Genomic DNA, 10763 nt, shown 5'->3' on the forward strand with positions numbered 1-10763 from the left:
AGCCTCTGGATATGTTTTATGATGTGTGGGCAGTCTCAGTCTTTGCCCCAATTTTTATTTTTAATTTATATCAACGATATCCGATTCTCCGTTGACTCATCTATTACAACTCAACTGTTCGCCGATGATTGTGTGATGTATACAGCAGTTAACAACACAGAAGATCAGATAAAACGTAACAAGTCATTACCTTCTATTCAGGCATGGTGCAAAGCAAAAACTTGGGTATGAAACTAAACAAAACCAAAACGTTCAGCCCCAGTTTCACCAATAAAAAAATTCCCTTAAATTTCTAATATAAAATTGAGGATACTGATGTGGTCAAGATTAACTGGCCAGATAAATTATTTAGGTGTCATTTTTTCTAGTAATTTATCATGGGAAAGCCATATTGACAACATATGTAGTAAAGCCCTCGGTAAGCTAAACTTCTTAAGAAGGCGTTTACGCCAGGCACCCTTAATGGTTAAGCGTAACGTCTATAAATAGCTGATTAAGCCAACTCTAGACTATGCCGACATAATATGGAACCCCCCTCAAAAATATTTAGTATACAAAGTTGAACGCGTACAGAACTTGGCTTTGCGTTTTATCTTCTCCAACTACCCCAGGTTTATTAGTGTTTCCGATCTACGAAAACTGGCAGACCAGTGAACTCTTTAAGACTGCAGAATGATATGCAGATTAACGTTCCCGTATCTCTGTTCCACGACCATTATATAATATCCTGAACTAACTACTTCCAAGCTCCCCTCCCTACAAGAATTCTTCGAGCAGAAATCATAAGACTATCAGGCAACCTAATAGCAACAAAAACCCACATAAGTACCTTTTATTTCCATCAGCCATCGCACTGTGGGACAAGCTACTGGCGGACGTTGCAACAGCACATCTGTTGAGTGCTTTGTAAGAGTCATTAATGAACTGGAATTTTAACGCGTGATAAAGAGCAAGAATTGCATATTCAGTGTTTATATAATTTATCTCCGTGGGCTAAACGTGGACACTGTGTAGCATGCTTCTGTCCATGTGTATTCTACATTTTGCTTTTCTCTTGCCAAATATATACCTATGTTGTCCTTAAGATGAAAACTTGAATTCATCGTAAGCACTCCTGCATGGGCCGTGAAGAACCTGCAGTATGTTGAAATAATTAATTAATTAATTAATTAATTAATTAATTAATTAATTAATTAATGCACCATAGTTCGTGTAGCCTGTTCCAGGGGGGCGTTTCGTACATCTGGCGTAACATCGTGCCGAGTTTTAAGCTGGAAAATGCGGGTGGCTTTAGGCACGGTTACATTTCACAGACCAGCCACTTCCGCTTACGTGTAAAAAAGCGAAGGGCACGCGAAAAAAAATTACGAGCCTGCCAGGATTCGCACCTGGAATCTTCTGATCCGTAGTCAGACGCGTTATCCGTTGCGCCACAGGCCCGAGGCCTGGAATAGGAAGGTGTCACAATAATTAGTGATTTTAAAGTCATTTCGGAGTAATTTTTAAGAGAAATGGAGAGCGATCATACAGCCACTGCTAAGCAACAGGATTGCGTAGAAATAAACATAGACACACACACGCCCACACCCGCCCGCACACGTGCACACACGCGCGCGCTCACGCTTGGCGCAAACACGAAAATGCGCCCCCCCCCCCCACACACACGCCCACTTCGAGCAAGAAACGACACGGTTACAAACTGCCATGATATCTTCTGAAGGCGTGAAGAAAATTACAACAGTTAAAGCAGCTCTGAAGCAGCCCACACGCACGCACGCACACGCACGCACACACCCACACCCACACACCCCCACCCCACCCCCCACACACGCACTAGCGCACCCACACACCCACCCACACCCACCCAACCACCTACCCACTCACACACACACGCACACACACACAAACACCCCACACCCACCCACACACACACACACGATAAACACCCACCCACCCACCCACACACACACACACACACACACACACACACACACCTCCCCCCACACACATCCACACACACACACACACACCCATTCACACACACGCACACACACACACACGCACACACACACGCACACGCACACGCACTCACGCACCCCCCCCCCCCCCCACACACACACACGCGCGCGCGCGCGAGCTTGCATTTTGCGCAAGCACGAAAATACGCTCCCCCCACGCACACTTCGAGGAAGACACGACATGGTCACAAACTACCATGCTATCTTCTGATGGCGTGAAGAAAATTGCAATGGTTGAAGCAGCTCTGCAAGCTTCTACCATTGTAATTTTTTTCACACTTCGCGTTTTTCATGTAGTTCAGCGATGACAATTGTGAAGAACGAAATCCTGAACCTCCACCACAAGCAGACAAAATGTTTGTCACGTACTTCTGTTTTTGTGAGCGGTACAAGGTTATCAAAGAGGTGTACACGGAGGCCAACTGTGACTCCAGGAAACCTTCAACAAATACCACTGAGTTCAATGGTGAACTGGTAAAATGCTCGTCGTTGTTGAATGGCTACAAGTTCCAAATATTTTTAAGGACTATCCTTAAATCCAGCAATTCGTACCAAGGGTCGTCCATTAGCGCATTATTCTACTACCACCACTACTGCTGCAACGACGACGACTCCCCGGCTCGAATCATGCATGAATCAAGACGAATATTTCTTCACCAGCGACTCAAGGTACGCCGAGAATCTCGGATACAAGCCCTACAAGTCCTTAGATCGAAAACGCTTTCCGAAATCTCCGTATACTCAACAAACGTACGCATTCCCTGCTTCCCCGTAGTTCTCCCAACGACCTGGCCACGCGGTGAGTGTCACCGACGCCAACGGAGGCTTACGGCCGCTACACTCCCTGCGACATCTATCGAGGCAGCAGCAGAACTTGCTTTGGTAATGACAGACTGTCAAGCACGCTGCAGCCTGCCGCAACTTCCTGATAGGAGTCATATAACCTGCAGCCCTCGACATTTGGCAAAGTGTGCGTCAGCTCCCAGAATTAAACATAATTTTGATCAGTTCGAACGAAATACTTTGTGGTCATGGGCTACGCACCACCTATAGGTCATTACTGACTCATTTGAGGCACGTACTGGTTTTCGTCGGGCTGGTTGTGCCGAAATAAGGAAATACTAAAGCTGAATAATTTCTTGCATCTCCATTAACAAACGGTGTGAAATGATTGAAATAAAACCGAAGGATTGAGAGAACACAATTTAATTAGAAAAAGGTTCCGCGGTAGATATATAGACGTCTAATATGGGAATTGGTACAGTTCAACGCGCCAGCAAAGACGGCAGTGATGAGCTGTTTGTAGGCGATTGAGAACGATAAAACACACGTAACATGCGTTAACCTAAAATGAACACAGCAATATGTAAACAGAAAACGAACAGCCTACAAACGCAGTTCACACGTTACAAGTCTCGCCATGAGCGTTCGTCGTTGCATTGATGTTGGCCTCGGTGGTTCGACGACACGGTGGAGAAGTTCAGTTCGGCCATCATCATGCACGACCTCGAGCACCGATGTCCCGCCGTCGTTGCACATTACTACCAGCATATCCCTTGCAATCTCGTGCTCGACGTGCAGGGCAGGCGGAACCAGGCGGGACCGCAGGGCTCAGCCATGGCGTTCGGCGTCGCTGCTGGTAGTGGGTCCTCCGGTTGGCGGAGGACGTCGAGCGCAGCGGCTGGGTTGTCGCCCTGAGTGCAGGTCTGCTCCTCGCCGGATCCCGTCCGCCCGACCAGTGCCACGCGACCCCGTCGGAGCACGGGTGCCGCTGACGGCATTTCGAAATTTCCCCGCCGAGCGGACAACTCCAGCTGCAGCGCTTCCTCCCGCTGCAGCAGGCTGGAGTCTCGGGAACGACCCGCGGCGTTGGGCCGATCAATCCCACCCCGAGGATGTGGTGCGGTGGGCACCCGGGGCCAGCCTTCGTTCTTCCGACTGGTGCTCCGTCTTCTCCGCTGCTGCTGTCTTTTCCGCCCCCTCCAACTGCTTCCAATCAGATCGCACAGCGTGGAATGTCGTCAGCCTTTACAGCACGTGAGATGGGAACAGCGCGACATGCGCTAGCGACGTTGCCTAAAAGAAAAGTGGGCCCCTGGTGTGCATTTCCGAAACCTATTTTTTATGCTAAGGAGAAAAAAAATGTTAAAATAACACAATCGGCACAAAAGATTTGACACTCTTTTCTGAGTTAGCTCGTGGACCCTTCGGGGATCTCAAAAAAAGAAGAAGCCGAATCGAAATAGCGCGAGGGTCGAGGCTCAGACCAGCTCTCCGCGGACGTTAGACCACCGCGGCTGTCGTCTGCTAGGCTTTCGATTTCTGCGGCAGTAGTATAATACTCACTTTTATTCTCGTGTTTCGTGTTTTGACAGCATCTAGGTTCTGCTGTATATATGATCCGTCGTATTTTTAAAGTAATGACTCTCGAGTTCGGTCGAACGATGACTTATTTTACACCACATAAGAGAAACGTCTTATCCACATCAGCGAGCTGATGCTCGAATTCGCAATGCTAAGCGTTGTCAATGTTTTGTCAATGCGGCAGATTTCATTGTTTCGGTTTCTTTGCGAGGCATCATCATTATTATTAGTAGCAGAAGTAGTAGCATAGCCGTTTATCGCATCTAAATGGGTAGAGAGTGGTGGGATGATCTTTTTGGATGGATGCACTTTTTGCTCTAAGCCTGGCACACTCGTCTACATTTTATTAGAGTGTGCGCATAACCCTGACCTCCCACCGTTTCTTTCCCCCCTCCCCCTCCATGAGCTGTGGGAGAACCTGATCACTAGCGACCACCTGGACGTCCAGCAACTACTGTCATCTAGGGCGTCGGTCGCCCGGACATTACTTGGATTCCCGGACTAGGGAACCACTCCTATTTTATAAGGCTCCTTAAAGTTTCATACTGCTACTACTACTACTCTTCAGGTGATCATCAAAGTTGGGTGGCATCCCTATAGTTCGAGGTGCTAAACGTTCACAACGCCAAGTGGACGGCGATGAGGCAAACGGCTAAATGCGAAAAGCATATGCATATGCTTCAACAGCGGACCTTTCGAACATTGCCTATGTGAGCAATCTTTACGGAGAGAGACAGAGCAAATTGTCCAAACGACCTAGGTCCACACCCTAGTTCAGTTGGCCGGATCTGTGTAGTGTTCAAATGTGTCTCTGTAATTCCGGTGCGCATGTTCAGATAGCGCCTCCTGCTCAATCTACATATTCACTGAGGGATAGGAAGTAGAACCATAGCTTCCAGGATATGATGGAGCTGAGGAATGGGGAAATAGAGGGTGGGGTGTGTTCTCAGTAAAGTTAACTTCAGTGGAAGTTAACTCAGCGGAAGTTCAGTGGAAGATAACTTCAACGCTGTCGAGGAGATTAGAATGCTGGGGGACGAAAAGCAGAGAGGGGAATATTGCCTAGGGGAGTTACGACCTGCAACAGAAAAAAAGAGAGAGGAAGAGAGACAACCTTTAATAGAAAAGGATGACCACTGGTCACGATGGGGGAAAGGAATGGGAAGGGAGGGTAAGAGAAAATAAACAAATTAATGCTGGTAGTTCTCAGTAGACTTAATAACTGGGCCAGTTCTTGGAACCGGAAATTCATGGGCCAGTTCATGGTGATCGCAATAGGGTTTGTGCACATTCACCAGTTCGTTCGGGGGAGGACCCGCTCAAACAACCCGTGCCAGACCGCTTTTAACTGAATAAACCGCTATTTCATATAATAGTTGTGCATCAGTTTGTTGTGGATCGGGATGGGGTTGGGGAGATTTAAATGTACGGTGCGTGGCGAAAGCTGGGCACCACCAAACTAGGTGTGTGTGGTCTGATGGAGTGGTGGTACGGCAGTAAGGACATCGAGGGAGCAGGTGAGGGGTATACCACTTGCGAAGTGTTTCGGGCTTTGCGATCGTATGATTCGATCCACCCTGTCGTCCACAAAATTCTGTTTAAAATTCAACTCCTCAAACGGAACAACACCAACATCCGCGTCGACTGGGTACCTGGCCACGAACCATTTTCTTCAGGCAACCAGGCGGCTCATGTGGCCGCACAGGAGAGTTCCCCCTCTTATCCTCCACTGGTGCCTGGGGTAAGGCCGTCGCAGTCCCCCTCTCCCTCCCCAGCGGTGCGCATTCACCAGCACAAGAAGTACCGACGCACACGTCTAAAAGCCCTAACTCCAGCTGGCTACCTCAGCCGCCTACCTCCTATTCCCCGCTGAGGCGAAATTTTTATTAACAAATATATAGCAAATTCAGCGTACAGAAAAAAAGTATTTTGTGCCTAATAAGTTTTTTGTGCCTGCCCTATGCAGCGCTAGTATTAAACTAATAGTATAAAACATAGGTATATTAGTCCTTTTTGGTAAGGTGACATGTCATCATCCCGCTACAAAGGCGTAAGCAATAGCAATCAATCAATCAGTCAAGTAACAATGCAGGATGGAGTGGAAACAGAGCGTGTGGGGCAGTAGGGTTGGTCAGGGCGCCGATGGGTGCAGTGAAGAATGTGATGTGAAGTTAAAATATGTTTGAGATTTTGCAGAGGCACGAAGCCTCTAGAATGGGACAGGAGCTCGATCTCGTGGCCGCGAGGGTGGTAGTGCAAATGAGAGCGCCGGGCCCCAAGACGCGGTGCTGAGTAGCGATGGTCGGCGGGTGTTGCAGCAAGCATATAGGTGCAGAAGCGCAGAGTTAAAAAAAATGACCGACGTTGACGATACTCCATAATGTCCATGAGTTTGAACGCGGGCATTTATGTGCTCCGGGTTTACGATATAATGAGTCTGAGAACTTGAGAGAGACATCCTTGTACGTACAATTAAAGACCGCACTTTTAGCATTGTGAACACGAATTACTGAATTACTGAATGAATGAATGAATGAATGAATGAATGAATGAATGAATGAATGAATGAATGAATGAATGAATGCCGGCATAGGTAACTCTGTTCCGCTGACACCTATAGAGTTCGGCTATTTTGACTTCGTAGGCGGCACGCTGCCCTGTGTGCCCAGGGTCTAGTCAATGTTGGGGGCGTGTTGCTCTCCATTGCAATGGCGTTGCAGGTGGTGCTTGATGAAGGTGAGGAGGGTCTTCCCGTGATGAAAGTCCTCCATGATGTCTTCTCCTGCTGTTTTGTTGCACTCGCCGCATAGGGGATGCTCGTCCAGTGCTCCAGTCGAGCATCCTGGGAGTGGTCATCTTTGGCAAAGGGCCATTCGTGCTAGGTTCATCGTGCTCGTTTGCGATTGCCTTACTAAGACATGTTCTCCCTTGGTTAGGTGTGCGTGTGTGTGTGTAGTTTAGAGTAAGCTTCCGGGTTGCGTTGTAGATCTATTAGTGGGATGGGATCTATCTGGGACTGATTGCGGTTGCAGGGAGCACAGATTGCGGTTTCGCAGGCGAGTCGGTTTTCTCATACCGATATGTCCAGGTACCCCACCCAGGAGATTCTGGTTGTTCCTTGTATCTTTTCATAAAGCCTGCGTGCCATGTGAGGAATTCGATTGTACAGGATGCGTGAGGATTACTGTTGGGAGGTAGATATGTCCAGAGGTTTCAAATAATATTGTTTATTCAACAACGTCGTGCTGGTGGGAGCACGCACAAAAAGCCTTCACAGGGTCGGCTTGACTGGATCCGTACCACCTGGGGCGTGCGTATACTTCTGGGTGGCTTGGCCAATGGCCCATATTTCTGCTTCGGTGCTGCGTGCCCGTTGCTTCAGTGACTTCGATTTCGCAGACCGCACCGAGGCGAAGCGAAATAATCTGTTGGGTGTCTTTTGTCAAGTATGCCGCACCGGATTCCGGACCTTCATGATTTTCGCTCTTAACGAGTTCAAGAGAGAGGACAGATGAGTTTGATGTAAGCGAAAGAAGAGTATTCAAGGGAGCGCGTGGTATCTTCTGGAAAGTTGGTGAACAAAACATAGTAGACCCGTCGAATAAGTATTGAAGGTCAAAGCTTGCATCATTGACATTATAGGCGTCAGAACGTCACTCTGTTTCAGGGGTTTATCCACAATTTCGATTTGGGGGGGTGGCGAAACCCCCCTGGAGAGGGGGGGGTCGGGTGGAGGCGGTTTCCAGGGCAGGGTGCTTCTGATTGTGGGAGCTTTTTGTTTAAAGGGGGGGGGGGGGGGTGTCCAAATCCTTCTAGGGGTTTGTTAGGAGGCTGTTGGGGGGGAAGTGTATAAATCCCTGCTCTCTTTGCAACTGATGTTTTGAAGCGGCGCTGTAAAAATCACATTAAAAAAATAAGTACTGGCAAAGTTGCAGAGCTCATTAGCCATGTCTGTTGGCGGTGTGTATATGGATGCTAGGAATAATAGTACAACAAAGCGCCTTTAACTCGGCGGAACTCAACATCGACGAAGTCCGATGCACCTTTCTATTGTTGGGAAGTTTATGCAGGCAAGTCATTTTTGGGCGCTTACCAACTGTGTGCGTCGAATTCAGGTCTGCAGGAAAGCTAGCTTTCTCCGACGATTGCGAATGATCGGGGGGGGGGGGGGGGAGAGAGGAGGAAAAAAAAAACGCTTTAATGTCGGGATTCGAACCTTGGTCCTTGGTCCTCGATCCTTCGGCAAGCAGGCAGAGCAAAATTCATTCATCACACGCAAAGCTGCGACAGGGGCTACAAAACGGAACCCCCTGAATGTTAGAATTAACATTATCCTATGCAACACAACATTTATTGGTTAAGTAATTGTTTATGGAGTTAAACGCGCCGACGCTTCACTGGCGATGAGGCGCGTCGTAGTGGAGTGCTCCGGATTAATTTTGACCATCTGGGGATCTTTCACGTGCGCCGAACATTACAATACCTTCTTGTTACTTGTAGTCAATTAAAATAACCTATATTGTTTGGACATTATAACCGATTATCATTAAACAATCCACTTTTCATCCAATCTAACTTTTAAAATCACGGCGTTTTGTTTACTTTTATTTTTCAGGCGAACGCATTACATTGCCAAACGATATGAAAGGATAATTTTCTCCATCGTTCACTGCTGGTCAATAGCAGGATAAGCAGGCAGCACAATATGGAAACGCAGCTCGAGATATGCGAACGCATCATTTGGAAAATAGTTCAACCTGTTCACAACGCGGTCAAAGGAAACGTTTCTCACCCTTTTGCGTTGTCACGGGAGCTAAAGTACTACAATTACAAAACAGCCATTGCTGTCGCGTAAAGCATTCATGATGCAAGAAGAGGGTCCACGAAGATGGGCTCCGAGCGACCGGGCACATGCACTGCGCAGAGTTGGGCCAATCATGATCACAACCTTCGAGTAGTAACTTGACTGGCTTGTGCGGTCGTGTTATTTTTCCGCCCAGATAATTTCGTTCCATCAGTAACTGCCATAAGTCTAGTTCAGAAAGATTATATTGTATTGCAACGTCAACAGCGTGGCAAGCGCCTTGTCGAAATTTCATTGCCTTGTCGACGCAATCCCGGACCTTGTCGAAGGTCCGGGATTGCGTCGAGTAGAGGAGGTAGATTAGCCATGACCACATTGAAGAGGATCAGGGATAGAACACAGCCATGGGGCGTTCCTCTTCCAGTGAATTCAAAGGGGGGGTGAGCGGTGCTTACCTAACCCTATGGTGACTGTCCGAACAGCCAGAAAGGCTCTGACGTAATTGCATTTGCGTTCTCCTCAATTTCATGATGCCAGATTGTCAAGAATGAGGTCGTGTGCGACGTTATCAAACGCACCTTTTAGGTCGAGTGTCAGGATGGCAAGGGTTTGAGCTCTGTTGGGATGATCTAGGATGTCGGGCTTGAGTTGGAGGAGCCCATCCTGTGTGGCCAGGCGGGAACGAAAACTGAACATTGTGTCGGGAAAAAGTGGGTGGCTTCGAGATGCGGTTGTAGCCTAGCAAAAATTCCATGTTCCAGAAGCTTGCCCAAAGACGAAGTGAGAAGGGGTGCAGGTTGCTAAATGGAAGGGGTTTGCCCGGCTTGGTATCAGGGCAATATCCACGTGCTTCCAATCTTGTGGTAGAGTGCCCTGTAGTAAGTCGTTGTACCCTGTAGTAAGTGCCCTGTAGTAAGTGCCCTGTAGTAAGTCGTTGTAGTAAGTCGTCAGCTGGGTTATGGCGCAGTCGTCCAAGTGAGAAGTAACTTATATTGGATACCGTCCGCTCCTGGTGCAGTGTTTTTTTGTGAGGTGTTGAAGGGCCGCTCTTACTTCCACCTCTGTGATATCAGCATCTAGCAGGACATTCGCGTCAGAGGGGTTGGGGTAAGGCCGTATGCATTTGTTTGCTTGGAAGTATTCGGGATGATTTCTAGTAAGGCGTGCGGGATGTGAGGGGACTGCTTGAAGATGGATCAATCGACTGCGATCTTCTTGTCTACAGATGTTGTCACTAGAGGTGCCTGGTCGTCCGTTCTGGAGTTGAGTTGGAGTACGGACAGTAAGCCTGGTAGGGTGGGATCGCATCTGACTTCTTGAAGAGCAATTACGACTGGCGAATTTGAGTGCGTGGCTATATTGCAATAGCGCCTCTTCCTTGCGGCGGTAACCCCTACAATTCTATAGCCAAATGCTCAGGGGTGCTGGATTGCGGCGAGTGTGTGGTTTTTCTAGTCTCGACATGCTAGCCATGTTGAGGGGGTGGCTGGGCGGAGTTTGAATCTTCAGGCTCCGTTGATGTGGACCATATTGGAGGAAAAGGTGTGGGAGAAGTGTAGATTGCATTTAAGTTACAT

The 10763-nt window shown here is 48.1% G+C and overlaps 1 long non-coding RNA gene and 1 other non-coding gene across 2 annotated transcripts in view; both read right to left on the minus strand.

The window, feature by feature from the left end:
- Positions 1–876: 876 nt before the first annotated feature.
- The window catches only part of LOC144155854 (uncharacterized), a 12237-nt gene continuing 2350 nt past the window's right edge, over positions 877–10763 (minus strand). The window contains exons 2-3 of the long non-coding RNA XR_013319664.1: positions 1389–1445; positions 877–1134 (exon numbers count right to left, since the gene is read on the minus strand). This is a non-coding gene — a long non-coding RNA (uncharacterized LOC144155854). The remainder of the gene's footprint in view (positions 1135–1388; positions 1446–10763) is intronic.
- Positions 1368–1440, minus strand: Trnar-acg (transfer RNA arginine (anticodon ACG)). Its single transcript has one exon. It is a non-coding gene; the product is annotated as a tRNA-Arg (tRNA).

This window comes from Haemaphysalis longicornis, unplaced genomic scaffold, assembly GCF_048455015.1.
Source record: "Haemaphysalis longicornis isolate Haplotype H1 unplaced genomic scaffold, Haemaphysalis longicornis Haplotype H1 scaffold_1, whole genome shotgun sequence".
In the NCBI taxonomy this organism is placed as follows: domain Eukaryota; kingdom Metazoa; phylum Arthropoda; class Arachnida; order Ixodida; family Ixodidae; genus Haemaphysalis; species Haemaphysalis longicornis.